Source organism: Pleurodeles waltl, chromosome 3_2, assembly GCF_031143425.1.
Source record: "Pleurodeles waltl isolate 20211129_DDA chromosome 3_2, aPleWal1.hap1.20221129, whole genome shotgun sequence".
Lineage (NCBI taxonomy): Eukaryota > Metazoa > Chordata > Amphibia > Caudata > Salamandridae > Pleurodeles > Pleurodeles waltl.
The window spans coordinates 153,601,899-153,622,404 of NC_090441.1; the positions used below are offsets into that span (position 1 = coordinate 153,601,899).

The window sequence follows — 20,506 nt, forward strand, 5'->3', positions numbered from 1 at the left end:
AGAAAACAGAGCTGTTTTTAGCAAAGTGCCTACTAACTGTAGATTTTGGCCTCTAGCTCAGCCGGCACCTAGGGAAACCTACCAAACCTGTGCATTTCTGAAAACTAGAGACCTAGGGGAATCCAAGATGGGGTGACTTGTGTGGCTCGGACCAGGTTCTGTTACCCAGAATCCTTTGCAAACCTCAAATTTTGGCTAAAAAAACACATGTTCCTCACATTTCTGTGGCAGAAAGTTCTGGCATCTGAGAGGAGCCACAAATTTCCTTCCACCCAGCGTTCCCCCAAGTCTCCCGATAAAAATGATACCTCACTTGTGAGGGTAGGCCTAGCGGCCGCGACAGGAAACGCCCCAAAACGCAACGTGGACACATCCAATTTTTTGAAAGAAAACAGAGCTGTTTTTTGCAAAGTGCCTACCTGTAGATTTTGGCCTCTAGCTCAGCCGGCACCTAGGGAAACCTACCAAACCTGTGCATTTCTGAAAACTAAAGACCTAGGGGAATCCAAGATGGGGTGACTTGTGTGGCTCGGACCAGGTTCTGTTACCCAGAATCCTTTGCAAACCTCAAAATTTGGCTAAAAAAACACATGTTCCTCACATTTCTGTGGCAGAAAGTTCTGGAATCTGAGAGGAGCCACAAATTTCCTTCCACCCAGCGCTCCCCCAAGTCTCCCGATAAATATGGTACCTCACTTGTGCGGGTAGGCCTAGCGCCCGCGACAGGATATGCCCCAAAACACAACGTGGACACATCACAGAAAACAGAGCTGTTTTTAGCAAAGTGCCTACCTGTAGATTTTGGCCTCTAGCTCAGCCGGCACCTAGGGAAACCTACCAAACCTGTGCATTTCTGAAAACTAGAGACCTAGGGGAATCCAAGATGGGGTGACTTGTGTGGCTCAGACCAGGTTCTGTTACCCAGAATCCTTTGCAAACCTCAAAATTTGGCTAAACAAAACACATGTTCCTCACATTTCTGTGGCAGAAAGTTCTGGAATCTGAGAGGAGCCACAAATTTCCTTCCACCCAGCGTTCCCCCAAGTCTCCCGATAAAAATTATACCTCACTTGTGTGGGTAGGCCTAGCGGCCGCGACTGGAGATGCCCCAAAACACAACGTGGACACATCCCATTTTTTGAAAGAAAACAGAGCTGTTTTTTGCAAAGTGCCTACCTGTAGATTTTGGCCTGTAGCTCAGCCGCCACCTAGGGAAACCTACCAAACCTGTGCATTTCTGAAAACTAGAGACCTAGGGGAATCCAAGATGGGGTGACTTGTGTGGCTCGGACCAGGTTCTGTTACCCAGAATCCTTTGCAAACCTCAAAATTTGGCTAAAAAACACATGTTCCTCACATTTCTGTGGCAGAAAGTTCTGGAATCTGAGAGGAGCCACAAATTTCCTTCCACCCAACGTTCCCCCAAGTCTCCTGATAAAAATGATACCTCACTAGTTTGGGTAGGCCTAGCGGCCGCGACAGGAGACACCCCAAAGCGCAACGTGGACACATCCAAATTTTTGAAAGAAAACAGAGGTGTTTTTTGCAAAGTGCCTACCTGTAGATTTTGGCCTCTAGCTCAGCCGGCACCTAGGGAAACCTACCAAACCTGTGCATTTCTGAAAACTAGAGACCTAGGGGAATCCAAGATGGGGTGACTTGTGTGGCTCGGACCAGGTTCTGTTACCCAGAATCCTTTGCAAACCTCAAAATTTGGCTAAAAAAACACATGTTCCTCACATTTCTGTGGCAGAAAGTTCTGGAATCTGAGAGGAGCCACAAATTTCCTTCCACCCAGCGTTCCCCCAAGTCTCCCGATAAAAATGATACCTCACTTGTGTGGGTAGGCCTAGCGCCCGCGACAGGAGACGCCCCAAAGCGCAACGTGGACACATCCAATTTTTTGAAAGAAAACAGAGGTGTTTTTTGCAAAGTGCCTACCTGTAGATTTTGGCCTCTAGCTCAGCCGGCACCTAGGGAAACCTACCAAACCTGTGCATTTCTGAAAACTAGAGACCTAGGGGAATCCAAGATGGGGTGACTTGTGTGGCTCGGACCAGGTTCTGTTACCCAGAATCCTTTGCAAACCTCAAAATTTGGCTAAACAAAACACATGTTCCTCACATTTCTGTGGCAGAAAGTTCTGGAATCTGAGAGGAGCCACAAATTTCCTTCCACCCAGTGTTCCCCCAAGTCTCCCGATAAAAATGATACCTCACTTGTGTGGGTAGGCCTAGCGCCCGCGACAGGAGACGCCCCAAAGCGCAACGTGGACACATCCAATTTTTTGAAAGAAAACAGGTGTTTTTTGCAAAGTGCCTACCTGTAGATTTTGGCCTCTAGCTCAGCCGGCACTTAGGGAAACCTACCAAACCTGTGCATTTCTGAAAACTAGAGACCTAGGGGAATCCAAGATGGGGTGACTTGTGTGGCTCGGACCAGGTTCTGTTACCCAGAATCCTTTGCAAACCTCAAAATTTGGCTAAACAAAACACATGTTCCTCACATTTCTGTGGCAGAAAGTTCTGGAATCTGAGAGGAGCCACAAATTTCCTTCCACCCAGTGTTCCCCCAAGTCTCCCGATAAAAATGATACCTCACTTGTGTGGGTAGGCCTAGCGCCCGCGACAGGAGACGCCCCAAAGCGCAACGTGGACACATCCAATTTTTTGAAAGAAAACAGAGGTGTTTTTTGCAAAGTGCCTACCTGTAGATTTTGGCCTCTAGCTCAGCCGGCCCCTAGGGAAACCTACCAAACCTGTGCATTTCTGAAAACTAGAGACCTAGGGGAATCCAAGATGGGGTGACTTGTGTGGCTCGGACCAGGTTCTGTCACCCAGAATCCTTTGCAAACCTCAAAATTTGGCTAAAAAAACACATGTTCCTCACATTTCTGTTGCAGAAAGTTCTGGAATCGGAGAGGAGCCACAAATTTCCTTCCACCCAGCGTTCCCCCAAGTCTCCCAATAAAAATGATACCTCACTTGTGTGGGTAGGCCTAGCGCCCGTGACAGGAAACGCCCCAAAGCGCAACGTGGACACATCCAATTTTTTGAAAGAAAACAGAGGTGTTTTTTGCAAAGTGCCTACCTGTAGATTTTGGCCTCTAGCTCAGCCGGCACCTAGGGAAACCTACCAAACCTGTGCATTTCTGAAAACTAGAGACCTAGGGGAATCCAAGATGGGGTGACTTGTGTGGCTCGGACCAGGTTCTGTTACCCAGAATCCTTTGCAAACCTCAAAATTTGGCTAAAAAAACATATGTTCCTCACATTTCTGTGGCAGAAAGTTCTGGAATCTGAGAGGAGCCACAAATTTCCTTCCACCCAGCGTTCCCCCAAGTCTCCCAATAAAAATGATACCTCACTTGTGTGGGTAGGCCTAGCGCCCGCGACAGGAAACGCCCCAAAGCGCAACGTGGACACATCCAATTTTTTTAAAGAAAACAGAGGTGTTTTTTGCAAAGTGCCTACCTGTAGATTTTGGCCTCTAGCTCAGCCGGCACCTAGGGAAACCTACCAAACCTGTGCATTTCTGAAAACTAGAGACCTAGGGGAATCCAAGATGGGGTGACTTGTGTGGCTCGGACTAGGTTCTGTTACCCAGAATCCTTTGCAAACCTCAAAATTTGGCTAAAAATAATATGTTCCTCACATTTCTGTGGCAGAAAGTTCTGGAATCTTAGAGGAGCCACAAATTTCCTTCCACCCAGCGTTCCCCCAAGTCTCCCGATAAAAATGATACCTCACTTGTGTGGGTAGGGCTAGCGCCCGCGACAGGAAACGCCCCGAAGCGCAACGTGGACACATCCAATTTTTTGAAAGAAAACAGAGGTGTTTTTTGCAAAGTGCCTACCTGTAGATTTTGTCCTCTAGCTCAGCCGGCACCTAGTGAAACCTACCAAACCTGTGCATTTCTGAAAACTAGAGACCTAGGGGAATCTAAGATGGGGTGACTTGTGTGGCTCGGACCAGGTTCTGTTACCCAGAATCCTTTGCAAACCTCAAAATTTGGCTAAAAAAACACATGTTCCTCACATTTCTGTGGCAGAAAGTTCTGGAATCTGAGAGGAGCCACAAATTTCCTTCCACCCAGCGTTCCCCCAAGTCTCCCGATAAAAATGATACCTCACTTGTGTGGGTAGGCCTAGCGGCCGCGACAGCAGGCACCCCAAAACACAACGTGGACACATCACATTTTTTAATTGAAAACAGTGCCTACCTGTAGATTTTGGCCTCTAGCTCAGCCGGCACCTAGGGAAACCTACCAAACCTGTGCATTTTTTAAAACTAGAGACCTAGGGGAATCCAAGATGGGGTGACTTGCGGGGCTCTGACCAGGTTCTGTTACCCAGAATCCTTTGCAAACCTCAAATTGTGGCTAAAAAAACGCATTTTCCACATATTTAGGTGACAGAAAGTTCTGGAATCTGAGAGGAGCTACAAATTTCCTTCCACCCAGCGTTCCCCCAAGTCTCCCGATAAAAATGATACCTCACTTGTGTGGGTGGGCCAGGTGCCTGCAACAGAATAAGGCCCAAAACTTGTAGAGATAGAGGGGATAGCACAGCGAGTTTATAAGGACAAATTCTTTTATACATCTTTAGACTGACTCTGCTTTGGGGACGCACATAAGTGAGGTGTCATTTTACTTGGGAGACTGAGGGGAACACTGGGGAGTAGGAATTTTGTGCTGGAGTGGTGATCCTATGAAGAAAAGTCAGGAAAATATGCTTTTTTAAGCAAATTTTGAGGTTTACAGAGGAGTCTGGGTAAGAAAATGTTGGGGGATCCACGCAAGCCACACCTCCCTGGACTCCTTGGGGTATCTAGTTTTAAAAAATGTCTGGGTTTGGTAGGTTTCCCTAGATGAAGGCCGCGCACAGGACCAAAAACATAGGTGCCCTCTCCCCCCCAAACACAGGTAGTTTTGTAATATATCGTTTTGATGTGTCCACATACGTCCGTGATGTGCCAAACACTAAAATTGTGAAAAGAAACGCACTTAGGTTATGTGAAAAAGACCCCTCACCCACCAACCAAGTTGGTGGCATGCTTCATCATCGGGGTCCCACCTGAGGCACCTAGCGTGTCACAGGTGTGCTGCGACGCCTGATTACAGCGGAGCAGGTTTTGTCATTTTTACCACACATACTGGTTGGATTTGGCACGAGGGTGAGTGATGGTTCAGTGGATCAAATTTTACTAACAAGAGCTTTCACAGAAATGAAATGCACTGTTAATAACTGAAAGGCAAAAAACTGAACCAATGACTCACAGCTCGTGAGCTGTAAAGCCGCGACAAGGCACCAACTGCTTTACAGTCCATTTACACAACTTTCATACATGACACACACAAGACCATTCACACCGCCAGCCACGGGCCCAGCACATTACAACACTCACATTGACAGACAGTGCCACTCAAGGGCCCATCACCTACATACGCCCACATGCCTGATACAACAATCACACCAGCTGATGGGAGTGTGTGGACTGGTGTTTGGCTGGCAGTGTGTTGCAGTAGCCAACAGCAAGTCAATATGTACGCTCTCCGCCAAGCCCCACTCCACACACAATGGCATCATTTATTTATTTTTAAACAGAGGAACCCCTAACTAAGTAGAAAGAATTACAAAACTACAAACACAAAAGCTCTAACTAAGAACATGGCAGAAATGCTAACCATGAAACTGAACACATGAAAATACAAAACAGACATGAGTTTACACTCATGGTTGTTCCCAGAAATTCTTCTGGGTGTGGTAATTCTTAAAACAACCGACACACAGCCCAGGTTTTGAAGGACAATCTGGGCAGTTCATTCGAGTCTCCCTCCGGATACCTCTTCGAAAACACACTCTACATTTCTTAGCTGGAAAGTCTTTTTTGGGTGTGGGAGGAATGTGCTCAGCAAAGTGGCGATCTTTCAATCTAGCCACATCCTCCACCACTGCTTCTCTAGGAACTCTGGCCTGTTCCACCACAATAAAGCTCTCCATCACTGACTCCTGAAATTTCACAAATGTCATCTTTGACTCTGGAGACCTATCCCTAAACACAATAAAAGCATTGAAGGTTGCTAAGTGGAAGAGGTGAAGTGCTAACTTCTTATACCAAACTTAAGACTTCCGACTAGCAGTATAAGGTTCCAACCTCTGGTCAACTCTATCTACACCTCCCATGTGCTTATTATAATCTAAAATGCACACAGGTTTGCGCACTTCAGCAACCTGGCCCCAAACAGTCACGGGGGAAGTACTCTCATCATGGATGGTACTTAGCATGTAGACATCCCTCTTATCTGAAAATTTCAAAGCTAGCAGCTCCTGGTTCCGCAAGGCACAGCACTGTCCCCTCTCAAGTTTTTTACAGACAAGCTCCCTTGGATAGCCTTTCCGGTTAGAACGGATTGTGCCACAAGCAACTGTGTCCACTCTAAACAATTCCTTGAACAACTGCACACCAGTGTAGAAGTTATCTACATACAAATGGTGACCTTTGTTGAACAGTTGTCTACCAAGATCCCACACAATTTTCTCAGTAACTTCAAAAGTGGGAGGACAACCAGGGGGGTCAATATTGGAATCCCTACCAGTGTACACACGGAAACTATACACATATCCTGTCCTACTTTCAGACAGCATATACAATTTAATTCCATATCGTGCCCTTTTGCTAGGAATGTACTGCCTAAAAACCAAACGACCCTTGAAGAGGACCAAAGACTCGTCCACACTTATCTCTTTGCCTGGAACATAGACCTCCGAAAACCGATCTACAAAATGATCAAGGACAGGCCTAATCTTAAAAAGACAGTCAGAATCTGGGTGATCTCGCGGCAAGGCTAATGCATTGTCAACAAAATGCAGCATCCTAAGAAGAAGCAAATACCGATTACGACTCATGGTCGCAGGAAATATAGCTGTTGCCATCAAGGGACTAGTAGACCAATAAGAAGCCAGTGACGGCTTCCTTATCAACCCCATCAAAAAAGTCAAACCCAAAAACTTTTTTATCTCCTCCAAATTTGTGGGAATCCACTGGGCAGCTCTAGAGTGTGGCCTAAGTCTAGCAGCGTTGTCCCTCAAATGCTGCTCCGCATACAAATTAGTCTGCTCAACAATCTCTTCCAAAAACATATCATCCATGAGTTCTCTGTATTGGCGTTACAACCCGGGAGACCAGTAAAGGCATGCAACTCTGGCTGCTCCATGTTTGGGGCAACCCAGACATCAGGTCTTATAACGGGAAACCTTTCAGCCCCAGGTTGCTGCACTATTGGCACATCAATGTCCTCCTCTAAAACAGGCCCTTCATCTGCACTGAGTGTGGCTTCATCATCAGAAGATTCCCCTCCAACAGAAACATCACTGCCAGAATCTCTGACTTCCTCCTCTGCCTCATATGCAGAGTCCGTCTCATAGTCACGATCAGACTGTGACTCAAAAAGCATACCAACCACCTGCTGAGCGGTCATCCTGTGGCTAGCCATGATCTCTCCTGCTAAAATTAACTGGACAAATTCACCACCAACAACCAGCACTGTGTAAGACAAGTAACAAAGTGTAGCTTTGTTAGTAAGAGTTATAAACTCAAAAACTATACCGCTCACTTGCCTGAAAAAGCTTGATTCACCAGCAACTACACAGCAATCACCAATGATATCCCACTAAAAAGAAAGAAAGAAAGGCAAATTAGAAATAAGACAAAACAAATATAATTGTGCACAAACCTAAGGACAATTTCACACACAATCCTGCATTTAGTACACCCCCTACAAACATGTCATTCATGCATGGCAACAATACTCCTTTGGAGTAAATGGTTTTTACTTACCTAAAACATGCAACTGTGCAAACTGCAGGTCAACCACCGCCAAAACCGCAAGGAGCCACAGCAAATAAAGCAAAAGCTTTGAACTAGAACAAAAAGGAGGAAAACATTTTTTATCACAAATGCAAAGACTTCATCAGTTGACAAACACCCCACCATCAAACATTTAGAAATTGGTGCCTAAGTGGATTCTGCCATAGGGGCAGATGGGCCTACTAAAAAAATAGGCCTGTCTGCCCCAAGGAAGCCAGAAAATACCTATAGTAGTGTGTCCCCGTGGAGAGCGACCCTTGCCAAAGGGGACAGCCCTCAAACAAAAAAAACAAAAAAACACACACAACACTATCCCTGGTGCCTAAGTGGCTTCTGCCCCCCTTGGGGGCAGATCAGCCTAAAAATAATAGGCTGATCTGTCTCCAAGGGGTGCAGAAATGGCCTGGGTACATGTGCCCCCAAAGTGGGGGGTGACCCTTGCCCATGCCCCCCCCCCCATCCACTAACACACACACACACACACACACTATCCCTGGTGTCTAAGTGGCTTCTGCCCCCCTTGGGGGCAGGTGGGCCTAAATAAATAGGCCCATCTGCCCCCAAGGGAGGCAGAAATGGCCAACAGGTCAATGCCCCCCTTGGGGGGGCGCCCCGTGACCAATGGGACGCCCCCCCCCACAAAAATAAACAAATTTTAAAAAAACCTGGCGTTCTAGTGGTTTCTGCCCCCTGGGGGGCAGATCAGCCTAAAAATAATAGGCTGATCTGTCTCCAAGGGGTGCAGAAATGGCCTGGGTACATGTGCCCCCAAAGTGGGGGCGACCCTTGCCCATGCCCCCCCCCCATCCACTAACGCACACACACACACTATCCCTGGTGTCTAAGTGGCTTCTGCCCCCCTTGGGGCAGGTGGGCCTAAATAAATAGGCCCATCTGCCCCCAAGGGGGGCAGAAATGGCCAACAGGTCAATGCCCCCCTTGGGGGGGAGCCCCGTGACCAAGGGGACGCCCCCCCCACAAACAAAAAACAAATAAAAAAAAACCCTGGCGTTCTAGTGGTTTCTGCCCCCCTTGGGGGCAGATCAGCCTAAAAATAATAGGCTGATCTGTCTCCAAGGGGTGCAGAAATGGCCTCGGTACATGTGCCCCCAAAGTGGGGGGCGACCCTTGCCCATGCCCCCCCCATCCACTAACACACACACACACACACACTATCCCTGGTGTCTAAGTGGCTTCTGCCCCCCTTGGGGGCAGGTGGGCCTAAAAAAATAGGCCCATCTGCCCCCAGGGGGGGCAGAAATGGCCAACAGGTCGATGCCCCCCTTGGGGGGGCGCCCCGTGACCAAGGGGACGCCCCCCCACAAAAATAAACAAATTTTAAAAATCCCTGGCGTTCTAGTGGTTTCTGCCCCCCTTGGGGGCAGATCAGCCTAAAAATAATAGGCTGATCTGTCTCCAAGGGGTGCAGAAATGGCCTGGGTACATGTGCCCCCAAAGTGGGGGGCGACCCTTGCCCAAGGCCCCCCCCATCCACTAACACACACACACACACTATCCCTGGTGTCTAAGTGGCTTCTGCCCCCCTTGGGGGCAGGTGGGCCTAAAAAAATAGGCCCATCTGCCCCCAAGGGGGGCAGAAATGGCCAACAGGTCAATGCCCCCCTTGGGGGGGTGCCCCGTGACCAAGGGGACGCCCCCCCCCCCAAAAATAAACAAATAAAAAAAATCCCTGGCGTTCTAGTGGTTTCTGCCCCCCTTGGGGGCAGATCAGCCTAAAAATAATAGGCTGATCTGTCTCCAAGGGGTGCAGAAATGGCCTGGGTACATGTGCCCCCAAAGTGGGGGGAGACCCTTGCCCATGCCCCCTCCCATCCACTAACACACACACACACACACTTTCCCTGGTGTCTAAGTGGCTTCTGCCCCCCTTGGGGGCAGGTGGGCCTAAATAAATAGGCCCATCTGCCCCCAAGGGAGGCAGAAATGGCCAACAGGTCAATGCCCCCCTTGGGGGGGCGCCCCGTGACCAATGGGACGCCCCACCCCACAAAAATAAACAAATTAAAAAAAAACCTGGCGTTCTAGTGGCTTCTGCCCCCCTTGGGGGCAGATCAGCCTAAAAATAATAGGCTGATCTGTCTCCAAGGGGTGCAGAAATGGCCTGGGTACATGTGCCCCCAAAGTGGGGGGTGACCCTTGCCCATGCCCCCCCCCCCATCCACTAACACACACACACACACACACACACTATCCCTGGTGTCTAAGTGGCTTCTGCCCCCCTTGGGGGCAGGTGGGCCTAAATAAATAGGCCCATCTGCCCCCAAGGGAGGCAGAAATGGCCAACAGGTCAATGCCCCCCTTGGGGGGGCGCCCCGTGACCAATGGGACGCCCCCCCCCACAAAAATAAACAAATTTAAAAAAAACCTGGCGTTCTAGTGGTTTCTGCCCCCTGGGGGGCAGATCAGCCTAAAAATAATAGGCTGATCTGTCTCCAAGGGGTGCAGAAATGGCCTGGGTACATGTGCCCCCAAAGTGAGGGCGACCCTTGCCCATGCCCCCCCCCCATCCACTAACGCACACACACACACTATCCCTGGTGTCTAAGTGGCTTCTGCCCCCCTTGGGGCAGGTGGGCCTAAATAAATAGGCCCATCTGCCCCCAAGGGGGGCAGAAATGGCCAACAGGTCAATGCCCCCCTTGGGGGGGAGCCCCGTGACCAAGGGGACGCCCCCCCCACAAACAAAAAACAAATTAAAAAAAACCCTGGCGTTCTAGTGGTTTCTGCCCCCCTTGGGGGCAGATCAGCCTAAAAATAATAGGCTGATCTGTCTCCAAGGGGTGCAGAAATGGCCTCGGTACATGTGCCCCCAAAGTGGGGGGCGACCCTTGCCCATGCCCCCCCCATCCACTAACACACACACACACACACACTATCCCTGGTGTCTAAGTGGCTTCTGCCCCCCTTGGGGGCAGGTGGGCCTAAAAAAATAGGCCCATCTGCCCCCAGGGGGGGCAGAAATGGCCAACAGGTCAATGCCCCCCTTGGGGGGGCGCCCCGTGACCAAGGGGACGCCCCCCCCCACAAAAATAAACAAATTTTAAAAATCCCTGGCGTTCTAGTGGTTTCTGCCCCCCTTGGGGGCAGATCAGCCTAAAAATAATAGGCTGATCTGTCTCCAAGGGGTGCAGAAATGGCCTGGGTACATGTGCCCCCAAAGTGGGGGGCGACCCTTGCCCAAGGCCCCCCCCATCCACTAACACACACACACACACTATCCCTGGTGTCTAAGTGGCTTCTGCCCCCCTTGGGGGCAGGTGGGCCTAAAAAAATAGGCCCATCTGCCCCCAAGGGGGGCAGAAATGGCCAACAGGTCAATGCCCCCCTTGGGGGGGTGCCCCGTGACCAAGGGGACGCCCCCCCCCCCCAAAAATAAACAAATAAAAAAAATCCCTGGCGTTCTAGTGGTTTCTGCCCCCCTTGGGGGCAGATCAGCCTAAAAATAATAGGCTGATCTGTCTCCAAGGGGTGCAGAAATGGCCTGGGTACATGTGCCCCCAAAGTGGGGGGCGACCCTTGCCCATGCCCCCCCCCATCCACTAACACACACACACACACACTTTCCCTGGTGTCTAAGTGGCTTCTGCCCCCCTTGGGGGCAGGTGGGCCTAAATAAATAGGCCCATGTGCCCCCGGGGGGGCAGAAATGGCCAACAGGTCAATGCCCCCCTTGGGGGGGCGCCCCGTGCCCAAGGGGACGCCCCCCCACAAAAATAAACACATTAAAAAAATCCCTGCCGTTCTAGTGGTTTCTGCCCCCTTTGGGGCAGATCAGCCTAAAAATAATAGGTTGATCTGCCCCCAAGGGGGGCAGAAATGGCCCTAAAAGACATGCCCCCCAAAGGGGAGCGACCCTTGGCCAAGGGGCCGCCCCCCATCCACTACACACACAATCCCTGGTGCCTAAGTGGCTTCTGCCCCCCTTGAGGGCAGATGGACCTAAACAAAATAGGCCGATCTGCCCCCAAGGGGGGCAGAAAAGGCCAACAGTTCTATGCCCCCTTGGGGGGGCCACCCCTTGCCCAAGGGGGCACCCCCCCACATAAATAAACAAATATATAAGAATCCCTGGTGATCTAGTGTTTTCTGCCCCCCTTGGGCGCAGATCTGCCTAAAAAGTAGGCCGTCAATAATTGCCCCCACAAGGGAAGCGACCCTTGCCCAAGGGGCCGCTCCCCGCAAAACAAAATCATTACACAAATAAAAATCCCTGGTGTCTAGTGGGCAACGCGATCGGGCAGCAGGAATGCTCAAAGAGACACCGGGGGAAAGGAAAAGCCTTTCCTTTCCCCCGGTGCCTCTTTGGCTCAAACCCCCCACCCACTGGGAAGAGGAACTCACCTCTTCTCCACTCGCCGCACAGGAAGCAAATGGCTTCCTGTGCGGTGAGATCCCCATAATGAAGTCAGCGCGCGATCGCGCGCTGACGTCATTATGGGGAGGTGGGGGGGTCGGGGGTGGAAGGGGAAGGGCTTCCCCTTCCATCCCTGACTTTGGGGGGTGGGGGGAAGCACACAGAGGGAGCGAGAGCGCTCCCTCTGGGCTGTGTGCCGAGGACGTAATGGTTATGTCCTCGGCACAGCAGCACTGTGCCGCAGGACGTAACCATTACGTCTGCGGCACAGAACGGGTTAATACATATAAGTCATCTCTAGGCCCTAAAAACCCTCCGGGGCAGAGAGCAATGTTTTTAAAAAGTAGGACATGTATTTTTAAGGCTTACCTGTCCTGGTAGTGAAAAACTCTCAAATTTGTGCCACTACTGCAAGGCTGGCTCTCCCATAGTATAACATTGAAGTTACCTTATTACATTTAATAAGCAGTAACAACCAAACGGGAACAGGTAAACAGTTCATGTTTGGTGTCTTTGGAATTGTAATGAAAATTCCCCTTGTATGGAGTAAGTTAGATTTTTGGTTACAATTTTGAAAATGCCACTAGAAAGTTAGCATTTTCTTACCTTAGCCATTTAGTGTCTGCAGCCTGTCTCTGGGTCACATGACTGGGTGTAGTTAGCAGTTAGACTTTGTGTATTCCTCCTGGACAGCCACACACTTTAGAGAGCTTATGTGTGCCTGGATGGGCCATCACTGGCAGGATGGGAGGGCAGAGTTAGGCACAGGCCCACTTACTCCTGCATGGAGTCAGGGTGGGGGAGGCAGGAAACCTGTACACTTCGAAGGGAAACCTCTAGAAGCTTCTGCCACGTCAAAGGAGGCACCAGCTATAAATATTTGACCTCAAACACCAACTTTCAGTACACTCCTGGAGCTGTGGATACTACAGAAGAAGGACTGCTGTGCTGCTTTGCTACCAGAAGGGCTGTTGCTCTGCAGCCCTGCCACTTGGTTGCTCTGCTGCCCTGATTGTTGGGAAGGAAGATTGGACCTGCACCCTTCATCCCAGGCTGACGTGACTCCACGGATGAGCCAGCAGGCTTCCTGCTCTGAGCGGCAGGGATATAACAAGCTCCAGAGGTTCCCTGCAACTGTCCAGCTGACTGCAGTCTGTTCCTGTACCTGCAATGGGACCTGCCTGAGCCCAGCTGGCCTTTTTCTGGGGTGAGTTCCTGAACCAAAGATGGTGTTCTCAGGACCTGGACCCTTACTGTGTCTCTGTTGAGCTTCCCAGAAGTTTTTGGGCTCTTTGTGAATGGGCCTATTAAGGCAAGTCCACACCTTGCGCAACAACTGCCAACACGAAGTTCCAGCAAATCAACTCAGCGATGCAGCATTGACGACTGCAGTGACCGCTAGTGGGAAGATCCAGGCACAACCATCCACTATGTCAAAAGGATGTTCGTACTACAGCAAAGCCTGTGCCTAATGTTGGCAGCCTTTGCACTACTTTTACAGTCACCCGCAAAACTCTCCCTGTTTCTCGGGGCCCTTTCCACTGCAAATAGAACTCTTGCCACTGGACTGAGACTGTAACTCTTTCAGCAGGACTAACCTTGTCCCTGCGTACGACCCATGCTCCATCATGATCGGCCTCAACTTATGACTTTCTCCCACTCTTCCACAAATAACCATGAGTGGTGTTTTGTGCTTCTAGGTGCAATTGTCACCTAAATCTGCATATTCTGGTTCTACTCATTGGATTTTTGCTGTTTTGGTCTTGTTTTACTTATTAGATTCTACTCTATTTTTCTACATTGGTGTAGGATTTTTCTTGTGTTGTGTTTGTACTTTATTACTCTTTGCAGTGCTGCATACATACTTAACACCTTGCCTCTAAGTTAAGCCTGACTGCTGTGTGCCAAGCTACCCCTGGGTTGAGCACAAGTTAATTTGGGGTTGCTTGTGGCATCACTCTGACAAGGACTGTGGATACTACTTGAGTAGGGTGTCACCGCCCTCAACCAGTAAACCACTTTCTTACAGTGATATTTCACAAATGAGGATCTTGGAGATCAGTGGCTACTGGTGAATATAGAAAGTGGTGGGGCACAAATAATACCTTTTGTATTTGATGGAGTAAGATAGTGAAGAGAATGAGATACATTTCTTCAGGTGAGTCTGGGGTTCAGAGGGCTCTCTGCCCAAAAAAGTTTGCAAAGAAAAAACAAGATAGAGCATTTTGTGTCACAATTATCTCATATATTCACCTAAAAATGTAGATGGTGGGTAAGCCACTGCAGGTTTGAGTCGGATGCCTGGTTCAGATGGAGGTCTTCTCTGACCCTTGAGCCAAAAACAAAGCGAGCTTTCATGTGGCTTCTTCCTGCCACCCACGCTCTAACGTCATCCTCCGAGAAGAAAAGACAAATGCATTAACCTATGAGTCAAAGAGGAGTGAGAGCTATCCATCTAGTGGCTGAATTACACAATGTGAAACTAGAAAACCTCGGATTCATCCCTGCGTCCCTGCTTAACCAAATTGTATGGTCCTAGGAAACGATTTTATTTCAGCTGGGGGAGAGGGCCTGGGCTGAAGGATATGTTTTTAAGTTCATGCTTAAAAATACAGGATGTAATGTGGCCTTGTGACTGCAGTTGCAAACCATGCATCATGAGAAAGCAGTTTCGAATCCCAACAAACCTCTCTGTGTCAAAAAATGTAATGTAGGGGTCGGGCGGCACACCCTGTAAGAGTTCCTTAGCCTTAAGGCGTAATGTCACACCCCTTTCAGAGAACAGACAGATGTCGCTCACTCTTCCCTATGACAAGTCAGGCTCATCCAGAGTCAGAATGTTATGAGTCAGACAACCCTGCCAGAGAAACTCTTATGCACAGGGGTTATTTGTAGGTGTACAAGCAACCACCTTGGACCTCAGAAATAGTAGACACAAACAGCTGTTGGTATTTTATAATAAACAGCGATTTCTTATGTACAATCAGCACATGAAACTGTATTAGTGTAATGATAATAATGGTAATTATTTAAACCAGCAATTATTCATGCAAGTACTGATCTTTGGCAACAGCAGCAATACATGGAATGACTCCTGGTGAGCATCAGACCTAGGACCCGCACCCACTCCCTCCAACCACGCCAGAAACCTCAGAATCATCATTGGCAACAAGCTCCTCATGAAATCACAGATCAATCCCGTCTCCTGTGCCTGCTTCCTCACTTTGCGTATGCTAAGTAAGATTTTCAAGTGGCTATCCCTACATACGAGACACGCCCTCATCACCAGGGGCCTGGACTATGGCAATGCCCTCTTGCCCTCTACGTAGGAATCGCCGCACACCTCCTACAGAGACTTCAAATCATACAGAACACCGCAACCAGACTCATCCTCGGCGTTCCCTGATGAACCCACATCACACCCCACCTCAGGCAATTCCACTGGCTCCCGGTACTGAAGAGATCCTATTTTAAGCTGCTGACCCACGCACACAAGGCTCTATAGAACCGAGGACCCGCGGACATTAACCACCACCTGAACTTTCTTCAGCCGTCGAGAAGACTACGCTCTGCCTTCCTTTCACTTGCCCATTCTCCCCGCATCTGCCGAAGCAGAGGTGAAGGACGCTCCTTCTCTCACATCGCAGTAAAGACCTGGAACAGCCTCCCCACACCCCTCTGGATCATCACTTCACTTTTGAAATTCCAAATGGCCCTCAAGAACTGGCTGTTCGAATAAGCCTTCAGGACCTGCAGGCGCCTGGATACCCTATTGGGTGATTAGCCGCGCTTTATTAATCCTGATTGATTGATCCCCATGTACTTCAGGAAGCTGTCAGTCTTGCAGTCAGATAATGGCATTCACGCATGTCCTCTATCAATCTCCGTGTCTTCAGCTCCCAACTTCATAGGTCTCTTTATGCATGTAGCATGTTTGTATTATTGAAAGAGCCCTACCACACACATCTGTAAAGGAGAAATTGAGGTCCCTGATTCTGGACTGTCACAATCCCCAAAGGCAAGAATCCTGCCAAGGGTAGGTCATTATTGCAGAGGAATGTGACCCAAGAAGCAGACGTGTATTTCCAAATGAGCAAGTGGATTATGAAAGTAAACAAATTATAATTGTATAGGATTTGTATTTTACGAATGCAATTCCAACATTGTGCTCAACTTGATTCTAAGATGTGCAAACAATTGAGGAATAGGGCCCTGAGAAGAGAATGGTGCCTTAATATTATCAGAGCACTCTAAATGGATGGCTGTATGGATTTTCGCCAAGGGCGTGTGTGCGTTTTTGTGCTCTCATCTGGCTCTTCTTAAGGGCTGGGAACCGCTGTTAACAAAAGAGAGGCTTACCACTTCATATTGTGGCTGATCAAAGAGACTGACTGCTTCACTTTATCCTATGGCAACTGGGCCATTCAGAAGAAAGAGCTGTTTCTATTCCTGCTGGCAAGAACAATCCTTCAGGACCACACTCAAGGCACTGCTTCACCACCTGCCTCCCCTCAAGGTGGAGACCACAGCTGGAACAGCTGCCACACAAATCTCAGTGAGGAAAGAGTGGAGAAGATACCAGAAGAACTAAAAACATCCATAAGGTACACATTTTCTTTGCCATCAACCTTATCTTCATGTGACGTGTCCAAGTTCTTAACTTGCCATTGAAGTAACATAGAAGACTATGACAAACAAAACTACTCGATCAACTTTTTTAACTCAGCAGTGGAGCTCAAATGGACTACAGAAAACACCACAAAAAGTCCACTTCCCTGCAACAAGTCCATTAAGTCAACCTATGAAACTTCCTTGCTGCCAGGTGAAGAGGGTGAGGAGCTTGAAGGGAAGGCAAGAGGGATGGAGGAAAGGCCAGGTCAAAGGTCAACAGTGTCTCATACCACAAGGAGCTTCTGCAACGGGAACCAAGATGGCGGGGCCAGCAAAGGGCAATGAGCAGCTACTGAAGTACCTATAAATGGCCTTACTCAGCTCCAGTGGGACCAGAGGAATCGGAGGGAAGGCGTAGAGTTGCCCTGCAGGCTATCAGGATGAAAGGACATCCAGTCCCCAAATCTCTGGTATTGGAATTTGTGTGTGGAAACACTGGAAGTTGTTGGACGGTCTCTTAAGAGACAAAAGTGCACTGCCCATGTTCTTAGAAGGCAACCCTAAGGCGGGCCTCAATGATTGTAGAACTATCTTTTAAACGACACTGATGTTCGCGGACAGTATCAGTCTACATTATGTCCACAAACATATCTCTGTGTCAAACAAATGAACACAAAGGGCCTCCCCCTGTCCCAGGCCACTTGACGTAGTTTGAAGGGGAGGCCAGCATGCATTGCACTTGCTGCCACCAGCCAGGTCCTGTGCCTGGGGTGGAGGGGAGGCCAGCATGCATTGCACTTGCTGCCCCCTGCCAGGTCCTGTGCCTGGGGTGGAGGGGAGGCCAGCATGCATTGCACTTGCTGCCACCAGCCAGGTCCTGTGCCTGGGGTGGAGGGGAGGCCAGCATGCATTGCACTTGCTGCCACCAGCCAGGTCCTGTGCCTGGGGTGGAGGGGAGGCCAGCATGCATTGCACTGGCTGGCCCCTGCCAGGTCCTGTGCCTGGGGTGGAGGGGAGGCCAGCATGCATTGCACAGGCTGCCACCAGCCAGGTCCTGTGCCTGGGGTGGAGGGGAGGCCAGCATGCATTGCACTTGCTGCCCCCTGCCAGGTCCTGTGCCTGGGGTGGAGGGGAGGCCAGCATGCATTGCACTGGCTGGCCCCTGCCAGGTCCTGTGCCTGGGGTGGAGGGGAGGCCAGCATGCATTGCACTGGCTGCCCCCTGCCAGGTCCTGTGCCTGGGGTGGAGGGGAGGCCAGCATGCATTGCACTGGCTGCCCCCTGCCAGGTCCTGTGCCTGGGGTGGAGGGGAGGCCAGCATGCATTGCACTGGCTGCCACCAGCCAGGTCCTGTGCCTGGGGTGGAGGGGAGGCCAGCATGCATTGCACTTGCTGCCCCCTGCCAGGTCCTGTGCCTGGGGTGGAGGGGAGGCCAGCATGCATTGCACAGGCTGCCACCAGCCAGGTCCTGTGCCTGGGGTGGAGGGGAGGCCAGCATGCATTGCACTTGCTGCCCCCTGCCAGGTCCTGTGCCTGGGGTGGAGGGGAGGCCAGCATGCATTGCACTGGCTGGCCCCTGCCAGGTCCTGTGCCTGGGGTGGAGGGGAGGCCAGCATGCATTGCACTGGCTGCCCCCTGCCAGGTCCTGTGCCTGGGGTGGAGGGGAGGCCAGCATGCATTGCACTGGCTGGCCCCTGCCAGGTCCTGTGCCTGGGGTGGAGGGGAGGCCAGCATGCATTGCACTGGCTGCCCCCTGCCAGGTCCTGTGCCTGGGGTGGAGGGGAGGCCAGCATGCATTGCACTGGCTGCCCCCTGCCAGGTCCTGTGCCTGGGGTGGAGGGGAGGCCAGCATGCATTGCACTTGCTGCCACCAGCCAGGTCCTGTGCCTGGGGGGAAGGGGAGGACAGCATCCTTGAGACTTGGGTGGGGAGACTAGTAGAGGGCAGCAACACTAGATCTAGGTTATACTGGAAAGCACAGGTGACTCCTGAAGTGGCGTGCGCAGCTGTGGACCAGTGCACAAACATGTGCTGCCCGAGCATGCGCACTAGTGGCAGTGATTGGCTAGGAAGGGTATTTGACTGAGTGAGCACAAGTGACACAGCTACTATGAAGCAATGTGATCGCATCTCTGGTCTTTATACCAAGAGAATAATCTTCAAGTCCTTGTGAGTTGAATGACTGCAGGGGCCTCCTGCCAGTGCTTGGAAAACCAGTGTTGGGAGACTTCAGTCGCGATGGCTTACACGGATGTGGGCCTACGTACCCGAACAGACAATAGGAACTCAAGCTGCAGTGTGACTGCAAGATTTGTAGAGTTGGGCTGCACATTACAAAGCCTGACACAACAATACAATACACCACACTCCATTGTTAGCATGAAGTAGTGTAGTGACAACATCTCAAACACCATGCATGAATGAATGAGTAAATGATGACATCCAAAGCACTCTGTTTCCCAATGGTTGGGTTATTGCTACATACCAACAGTGGGGCCCTTAGATTACAGGGAGCTGAATTGTTTTGCAGATGATTTGAAAAAAACACGTCCATTTAAAGTGAGCACTTCAACTCCATTAAGTAACAAAGTAGTAAGGGGCTAATTACCTTCACACTGAGCCCAGAGACCCATCAAGTGATCCCACGAAGTCAGAGGTCCTGGCCTCTGTAGCTGATTAAAGTGTCACAAGGCTTATACATGGCACAGGTGTGGTCCAGATAATGCTTTTAATGCTGTCCTGTGGCATTGATGGAACAAGTGCTGGGACAGATCACACCTGTTTTCATGACAAGGCCATCCATCCCCTATCACGTTTCTCAATTTAATAGCTATTAAAGTTGGAGTATTTTTTTTGTTTTTCATGCTTTGGGCCCTGAACTATTTCGTTGCTACTTGGAGAACTCTAGGAAAAGTCCTTATTTGTCAAGAATGGATTATACGCGTGCCACCGACATGGGATTGCCAACGAGTGTCATCACAATGCTCTGAGAAGTGTAGAGCGAACAGTCAGCGCCATCCTCAGGATGTGAGGACAAGAGCCAATCTCTTCCACCCTGGGCAGACTCCATTGGTTCCCACTGAGAGGACCAATGGAGCTTAAGGGTATTTAATTGGGACCCTGAGAACAAAAAACTGTATTTGAGTTTTCCTTTCCCAAAAGACCTATCAGACCTCTAATCCTACGGGGGTGATTATCCTAAAAAGGGAACATTTTTGATCGTATTGTATTCAGGGAAATCTAGAATCGATTGCCAAAGAGGATCCTGTCATTTTCAGTTCAGGAATGAAGGTGAAACAGTCAGCATGGGACAGGTATGACAGATTTTAGCATGAAGACAAGTTAGACATCCGCTGTTTTTCATGTCCTGCCCGTGCCCCCCCAGGGCACAGGAGCCGACCACGGGAGTTGGCACAGTAAAAAGATCTGTTCATCATAATTGTACTGGCATCCACAAGCTAGTTTTTAAAAGGTTATTGTCTGCTGTTCAAGTGATGATCATCTTGGGATCCTCGATTGAACAAATGATGCACTCAAAAATGTGATGCGCACCTTGTTCACAACATTGAGTTGCAACTTGTATGTAGCCTGGGTACCAAAGCACCAACCAGCGATGAAATGATGAAATGATACATGGTACTGGGAATTTAGGG

General features: G+C 49.9%; 1 protein-coding gene across 2 annotated transcripts in view; it reads left to right on the top strand.

Annotated features, from left to right (window-relative positions):
- SGSM2 (small G protein signaling modulator 2) overlaps positions 1-20,506 on the top strand; it is a 761,725-nt gene that overhangs the window by 232,421 nt on the left and 508,798 nt on the right. The gene's annotated exons all lie outside the window — the stretch shown is intronic.